The sequence below is a fragment of the Chinchilla lanigera genome, unplaced genomic scaffold (genome assembly GCF_000276665.1).
Source record: "Chinchilla lanigera isolate Chin_1 unplaced genomic scaffold, ChiLan1.0 scaffold00026, whole genome shotgun sequence".
NCBI classification, from domain to species: domain Eukaryota; kingdom Metazoa; phylum Chordata; class Mammalia; order Rodentia; family Chinchillidae; genus Chinchilla; species Chinchilla lanigera.
This window is the reverse complement of record NW_004955427.1, coordinates 8,524,540-8,532,443: the sequence shown is the minus strand read 5'-3', so window position 1 is coordinate 8,532,443 and position 7,904 is coordinate 8,524,540. Positions and strand designations below refer to the sequence as shown.

At 38.5% G+C, this 7,904-nt stretch overlaps 1 long non-coding RNA gene across 1 annotated transcript; it reads left to right on the top strand.

The window, feature by feature from the left end:
- The first annotated feature begins 301 nt into the window (after positions 1–301).
- On the top strand, positions 302–6,769 carry LOC102012343. The gene is made up of 3 exons (XR_261241.2): positions 302–727; positions 3,802–3,919; positions 6,653–6,769. It is a non-coding gene; the product is annotated as an uncharacterized LOC102012343 (long non-coding RNA).
- The last annotated feature ends 1,135 nt before the right edge of the window (positions 6,770–7,904 follow it).

Sequence of the window (7,904 nt, the reverse complement as noted above, 5' to 3'; positions counted from 1 at the left end):
AGGGGAAAAAAATGAGTCTGAACACAGGCAAATGGAAACTTCCTAAACTGAAATGCAATGAGAAAAAGAATTTTAAAACAATGGAACGTGGAAAAGTAATTGTGGGAAACTTCAAAGGGCATAGATATGTGTAATTAAAATACCAGAAAGAAAGGAAGAAGACAGGAAGATTCTCAACTACTATTACTTAACCATTATTACTTCAGCTGAAGTAATAATAGTTAAGAATTTTACTTCAGCTGAAGTAATAATAGTTAAGAATTCTTCTAGCACCACCAAATCACAAACTCTACATGCTCGGAGAGCACCAAGCATGATACATAGTAAAAACACTGAGCAAAAATAACCTAGGCCTATCATTCAAACTGCAGAGAACCAAAAGCAAAGAGAAAAACATTAAAAGAAAGGAAGAAGTCTTACCTATGGAGGAACAAGGATAGAAATGGTAAAAGACTTCTGTTGAACACTGGGCAAACAGAAATTGTGGAAGAAAAGATTTAAATCAGAATATGGAAAAGAAAATGCCACCAACCTTGAACTCCTTATCCAGTGAAACCATTTTTGAGAATTGAGAAAGAAATAAGTACTTCTCCGAAAAGCCTAAGGGAATCCATTACACGACACACACAAAAAGTTAAAAACTTCTTCAGACAGAAAGAAAATGATATAGGGCAGATATTTGGTCTTTAGAGAAAAACCAAGAGCACCAGAGAAAGAATGGATAAAAGTAAGCTAAAATATTTTATCATATTCTTAATTGATCGAAGACCTATGTGACACTGCAACCTATGTTGCAATTTGAGTGGATTAGGAAGCTCCTAGAGAGGTGATTGGTTCATTGGAATACTGTGTTCATCAGTGAACTAACCCAAGATGCTTATAGCCCAATATGTTACTAAGAGATAGGGCACAGTTGGAGAGGGGTCACTGGGACACGCCTCTGGAGGGTGTATCTCTTTTTCACACTTTTCTCCTGCTCTGTTTCCTGCTCACCATGAAGTAAGCAACTTCATTCCACCCCGCCTCTCTGCTACAATGTACTTGTGTTGGAGCCACCTGACCACGGCCTAAACACTCTGAAACTGCCCACCAAATTAAACCTCTCCTTTAAGTTCCATCTGTCAAATATTTTGTACCAGCATCAGTAAGATGCCTAACAAAATGAACTGTTTAAACCAATAATAGTACCAATATACAGTCAGCCTTCTGTATCGGTGTATTTCACCAACCATGGATAAAAAATATTTGGGGGAAAATGTATGAGTACTAAACTTGTGCAGATTTCTTTTCTTGTTATTATTTCTTCAACAATACATATCACAACCACTTACATATCATTTCCATTTCCATTGTATTTGGTAGTATAGAGGATCTAGTAATGATTTAAAGTATATAGGAGGTTATGTATAGGTATATGCGAAATTAATGCCATTTTATATAGAGCTGGAGCATTTGCAGATTTTTATATTCACAGAGTCCTGAAACCAATTCCACTTGGATTCCAAGGGACAACAATATTCGGTAACTATAGCAATCGATAATTGAAATCAATAACAGCGATATCATAAAGAGGAAGGAAAGAGAAAGTGTTAAAATTTTTTATAAACTTCTTGAACTATTCATGAAATGATATTGTGCTATTTGAAAATAGATTTGAATTAGCTGTAAATGTATGCTGCAAATTCAAGAGAAATCACTACAAAATGGGTTTCTAAAAAGTACAATTTATATGCTGAGAGAAAATGGAATCATATAAAATATTCAATTAAAACCAGAGAAGAAAGAAAATAAGTGGAAAAAGAATAAATGCAACAGGCAGAAAACTTTACAAATATCATACCTAAATCCAATATCAGTAAATTAATATTTAAATGTAATTATATAAAAGCAGTAATTAAAAGATAGGCTGTCCAAGTAGATTAACTAAAAACTCCAACTACATACTGCAGTGAGAAAACTACTTTCAATATAAAGACTAAGTTAAAAGTAAAGAATAGAGAAAATAGAGAATAATATACCATGCTAATAGAGAAAAATATACCATGCTAATGCTAATCAAAAAAAGATAATCCAAACATTCAAAAAAGCAGAAAAAGTAGAAAATCATATCATAAATATCCATATGCCTTCACTTAGCATGATCAAATCTTAACACTTTTTCAATATTTGATCCAGTATTTATTTTAAGAAATAAAGATAAAGCTGTCTTCAGCAAAAAAATATGTATATATGTTTGTGTTTATTTTAAAGGGAAGGAAAATACCAGAAGAAATTGATAAAATAATTGGAAATGGTTATCTCAGAAATTGGACTATGAAGTAGATACCAACTGTTTTCCATTAGAATACTAGGTGTATAATTTGATTCTGATTTTTTAAAGTACATGATAAAATTTAGCATCTTTTCATGATAAAAACTTAACAAAATAAGAAGACAACTTTCTAAGCTCATAAGAGGCTCTCACATAAAAACCTACAACAAACATACTCCTTAAAACATTAGAAGTATTTTCATTCTAGTCAGTGAGATGTTAAAGTTTTCTCTAACATTTTATTAAATATGCTGGAAGTTCTAGACATACAGTAAGATAAAAGAAAGGCACATTTATACGGATCAAAAAGAAAACTGTCACTATTTACAGGTGCTGTGATTGACTCCAAATGGGATAGAAGAGAATCTATACAAAAATCTACTAAAGCTAATAAGAAAATTCAGCAAGGTGGTTGGACAGAAAATCAACTGTATTCTTAGGAACTAATAAGAGACAAAACATGTAATATAAGGACATACCTTGCAAACTTGGGATATTTAGGAATAAAGTCAGCACAAGACATGCAAGATCTTTACTAAAACATAAAAAGAATCATCTAAATGAATGAGGAAATGAACCAAATTTATAAATAGAAAGTCCCATTATCAATATCTACCAATAAGAAGGTGAACTAATAATATGGTTTGGTTTACTTATAAGTTGAATATAAAAAGTTAAAATGAACAAACTACAGCTACATACATAATTGTGTATAAAACTCAAAAGTAATATTAAATATAAAAGGCAAATGATAGAACACATAGAGTATTATACAATTTCTATATTTTTAAAACACGCAAAACTATATTGTGTATGAATACCTACGTAGTAAAACCATAAACATCAAATACAATATGGCAGTTACTTTTGGAGTAGAGGATAGGGCAGTGTTTTTCAAACTCTACATGTTGTAATAATTACCTGGAGAGTTTAAAGAATACTACTGGCTGCCTCTGCAGACCTCCTGATTTAATTAGTATGAGATGAGCCCCAGGCAGTGGGAGTTTTAAACCTCTAGGTTATTATAGTGTGGAGCCTGAGACCCACTGAACAGAGGATGGTTAAAGGCAGGGCCATTACCCAGGTAGCTTCAGCTCTATTTGGGAAATGTCTATTTCTTAAAATAAATACTGGATCAAATATTGAAAATGTTAAGATTTGATCATGCTAAGTGAAGGCATATGGATATTTATGATATGATTTTCTACTTTTTTGCTTCCTTGAATGTTTGGAAGGGAAAGAGGAGGGGGAGGGGTGAGGAGGGAGGCTAGAGGGGAGGAGGAAAGACTTGAGGAGGAGCTAAGTCTGCTTCCCCTAACTTAGTCACGCCTACCAGTGCGGTCTCCAGCCCTTCAGAAAAGAGGGTGGACTCCATGCCTTCATTCAGCCCTTGCTTGTTTACCAACTTAGCAGCCACTTAACTGGAGCTGAAAGGTGGTAAGAAAAATACACTGGAGCCTTGACCTTGTTAACTGATCTTGGTCTTACAGTAAACGGCAAACGCCCAGCTCAGGCATGACACGCAACAGCAACGGAGGGCTCATACATCATTACGTCCAGATTCCTGCTGCGGCAGCCATTCACTCATTGGGAAATACTGAGTGCGAGGTACAGAAATAGTTCCATATTGTCTCCCCCAAAATCACATGTATGGGCCAAACACACTCTAACACTTGTGTATCAACCTCAACTCTGTAAGCTGGGCCCAGTCTGTATTTTAGCATTTACAGGTTTACAGAAATAAGCCGTCTTCATTAAATGAGACGGCTCTTCTTGACAACAGAAGTGAGTAGAGTGAAATGATGAACTAAAATTGTTTGAGAGTCACAGAGAGGATTACTTGATGAGTATCAAGGTGAAGGTGTTGGTTTACCGGAACATGGAAAGAACAAAATAGTCTTCATAAACCTTAATTCTCCTGGCCAAAACTTTGTTCTCATGTAGAAACACGAGAGATGCTGCCCATACTCATTTCTACTGAAAAAGAGATCGATGTAGCTGGACTAAACAGTAGAAACCAACCCCAGCTGCAGGTTAAGATCCCCTTGGACATTTTTCTCTAAACACCAAGGTTTCCCACAAAGTGCTTGAACCTGACTCTGGGGATATAAACTGGCAGTGCAGGCCAAGAAAGACAGGTCTTGAGTAAACAGAACATCTAGGATGGTCTAATTTGGTGATTCTCAAAATATTTATAGTATTTATGTTGTTGGAGCCTTTTCTTCAAACCTAATTAAAGCAAAGCTACTAAATATGTAAATAACTGTGCTGTGCTTTCGTTTGTTTTTTTGTTTGTTTTTTTGGACTGGGAATCGAACTCAGGGGCTTGCGCCTGCCCGGCAGGCACAGTGCTGCTGAGCTATATCTCCGGCCCACGCTGTGTTTTCTTAATTATAGTTGCAAAGGGAGCGTCAGGGCTGGGGAGAGACTCGGGCCTGCGCTCTGCGTTCTCCAAGGCCCGGAGTGGTTCTGGATGACTCAGAGCCAAACCTGCAAACTTTTCATCTGAAAGTTTCAAACGTCTCACTTGAAAAATTAGGAAGCAAAGACCCAGACGCTGCTTTGGAGCAGATTAACAGTCTTTTTTGAAATCTATAAAGAAAAAAGAAAAGAAAAACTACACAACATCTTCCTAAGAGGGACACAGCGAGGAGGTTCTATCCACGCCGGTTTAAATAGAAGGCAGTGGAAGGGTTCAGACGACCTGGTTCCCCTCTCATATCCAACATTCTACCCATGTGGCACTCTTTGAACCACCATTTCTCAACAGAGAAGCACTAAGGCTCCTGGCTTGTTTTGTTTCTTGTTTTTGTTTTTTTTTTTTTAAAGATATTAGCTTAAGCTGTTTATTACTGTCGCTGTTTGATGATTCATTTATGATAATTAATGTATTAATTCTTTGTACTTGTGCCCTCAAGCAAGTCTGTGAAGGATATAATTTTAAAAATTCAACAAATATAAATAGTAAGCCATAACTGTCCAAGCAATATTATTTAAGTGCTATTTCATGAATTATAATATTTCAATTCCATTAACTTAAAAGGATTAGCTTCTAAGGGATTGTTGTTTTCTGATCCTATTTCATGTTAATTACTCCTGCTATGCTAATAACATCAGAGTTCGCACTGCATCTTCCACTGAGGCTTCATTCATATTGAAATTCAGTGTGTAGAAAGGAGGAATGGGAATACTCCAGTTCAATCAAATCTAACTACAGTGTTTATGGGATACCTCCTACATTCTAAAGACAGAGACAGATGCAAAGATGTCAGTGGTCCCAAGCAAGTAATAGGCTCCGCAAGGTCACAGGTCCGATTTATTGAACACCTACAATGTACCATGTATGTTATATTTAATCTTCATGACAGTGGTACAAGGTAGAAATTACAGTCTCAATTCCGTAGATGAGGAAAGATTAGGAGAGTTAAATGACTTGCCCACAGGCCCCTAGCATTTGACAGACCCAGAATCTGATCCCTGGGATGACTTGCTCAGAAATCCTGCCTTTTCCTAACAGCCTGTGTGACAGAAAATTTCCAAATAAAGCAGGGAAGCAGGTAACATTCACCTCTGGTCTCCCGACCATACTTCATGTGATGCCATTTTTCTGTGAGAGCTCTTCTCCTTGCCTACCTCTTTTCTGGTACTTTCTTCACTATTTCCTGGATTTCAGGTTCAACATAGAGTCCCTTCAGGCATGCTTTCTCCCTTAAGTCCTCTATACTCTAGACCAGCACTATGCAGTAAGAGAGGTGCTCTGTACCTGCTCTCTTAGAAGAGGAAGTCACTGGATGCTAGCCCTCCGAGTGTGTCCGGTGTGACTGAGGAACTGAGGTTTGTTTTATTTTCACTAATTGAAGTTTAAGCCGTCACAAAGGACCAGTGTCTACCATATTGGATAGCACAGCTCTGAAATGTTCTGAACTCACTCTGGGTTTAAACATTCTTTCTCCATGTTTTAATTTTTCCAGATCCTCTTCTGCTAGGACGCAGGATCACTTGCTGCGTCTAATAGGTTGATGGTGATTAATTTGCCTGTGTGCCTCTCAGGAAAGATGGCTGCGTCTGAGCAGAGCCCTCTGGACATGAAAATGTAAATTTTTCAGATGCAATGACAGGCCACTAGGGGAGACTTTTTTTAAAAAAAATCAAAAAGGCCTTTAAATCTCATTAATTCCATAACATGTGAACAGCCAGATGTTGGTTACACATAATTTTTTCTGTCACATTCACCTGTTAGGATACTATAGCAATTCGTATCACATACCTTGATATGTTTTCAAGTTATTTTTTTTAAAGTACTTTCCCCAGAGCACATTTTAATCTGCTCTCTTTCTTTAGACTAACACCAACTGGAGTGCCAGGCTTCCTGAAATGGACTGCTGCCAGGGGCCAGAAGGGAATAACCCCAACCTACCCCACTCCTGCGGCAGTGATGTGGGCCACACTACGAGGGCCACACTACGAGGGCCACAGCAGGCTCTCCACCCCACGGGTACTGCATTTCCCCCAGTTATAAAACTGAGGGCTTTTAAAGTTACAAAAGTGAGGCCTTTCGGTGTCAAAAATTGAGGAGGAACAAAGCATAGAGCTGAGACACAAAAGCAGACAATATGGGCTGACCCCACCCAATCACCAGACTTGGAAAAAAAGAAGAGAGAGATAGGTCTAGAGGAAAAGTGATGCAAGGATCAAAGCAGAAGAGGAAACCGTGGGCATCCAATAAGACAGCTCCACATTGTGCCCGGGGAAGGCCAGCTCCAGGGTTCCTGCGAGATAATGCAGGGCCTCCAAGTTGATCGTGAGGCCTTACTGGTGAGCGTGCCTTTGCTTTCTGGTAGTTTACCTGGCCTGCTAGTACTGCACACAGCTAAGTTAGTTATAAACATTCCAGGCAGTTAGACAGGGCTGGGCTCTCAGCACAGAGGACAACTGTAGAAGGAGTGGAGGACTGACTACACCCACATACTTCCCTAGGGGTGAACAGCAGTGATTCATATTCTAAGTAGCCGTCAATCACCTTGGGCGTTGGACCAAATCTTCCTTAGCCCATTCCTTCCAGGACAATCTTTGTTCACTCCTTGTACACATGCTACATGACTTGCTTCCCCCATCTGATCCCCACTTCATATTATCTAAGCAGCCATATTTGTTGCACTCTTATTGGTTGACCATAGTTTTGCCCCACCTCACACCTACGTTGTCACTTCTCTTTGGATCAATATTACCTAAGCAACTCTACTTGTAATCTTGTTAGTTGACTATGTGTCTTGGCTACTTTTCTCTCATTGCTGAGACAACATACCTAATGTGCAGAATTAAGAAAGGAAAGGTTTACTTAGCTCACAGTTCATGGAGGTTTCAGTCCATACTCGGCTGGCTCCAAGGCAGAGTGGCACATGTCAGAGGGCAACAGTTCATGGTGGTGGAAAAGAGCAAAAGCAACCAGAGCAAAAAGGGAGGAGCAGAGAGAGAAAGTCCCCCTTATGTTGTATGCAGGCTACCCGCCCCAGAGCAGGTGTAGCACTCACACCCGTGGTCCCAGCGTTGGACCATGAATCAATCAAAAATTAAAGAAGACTGCCCCATGACT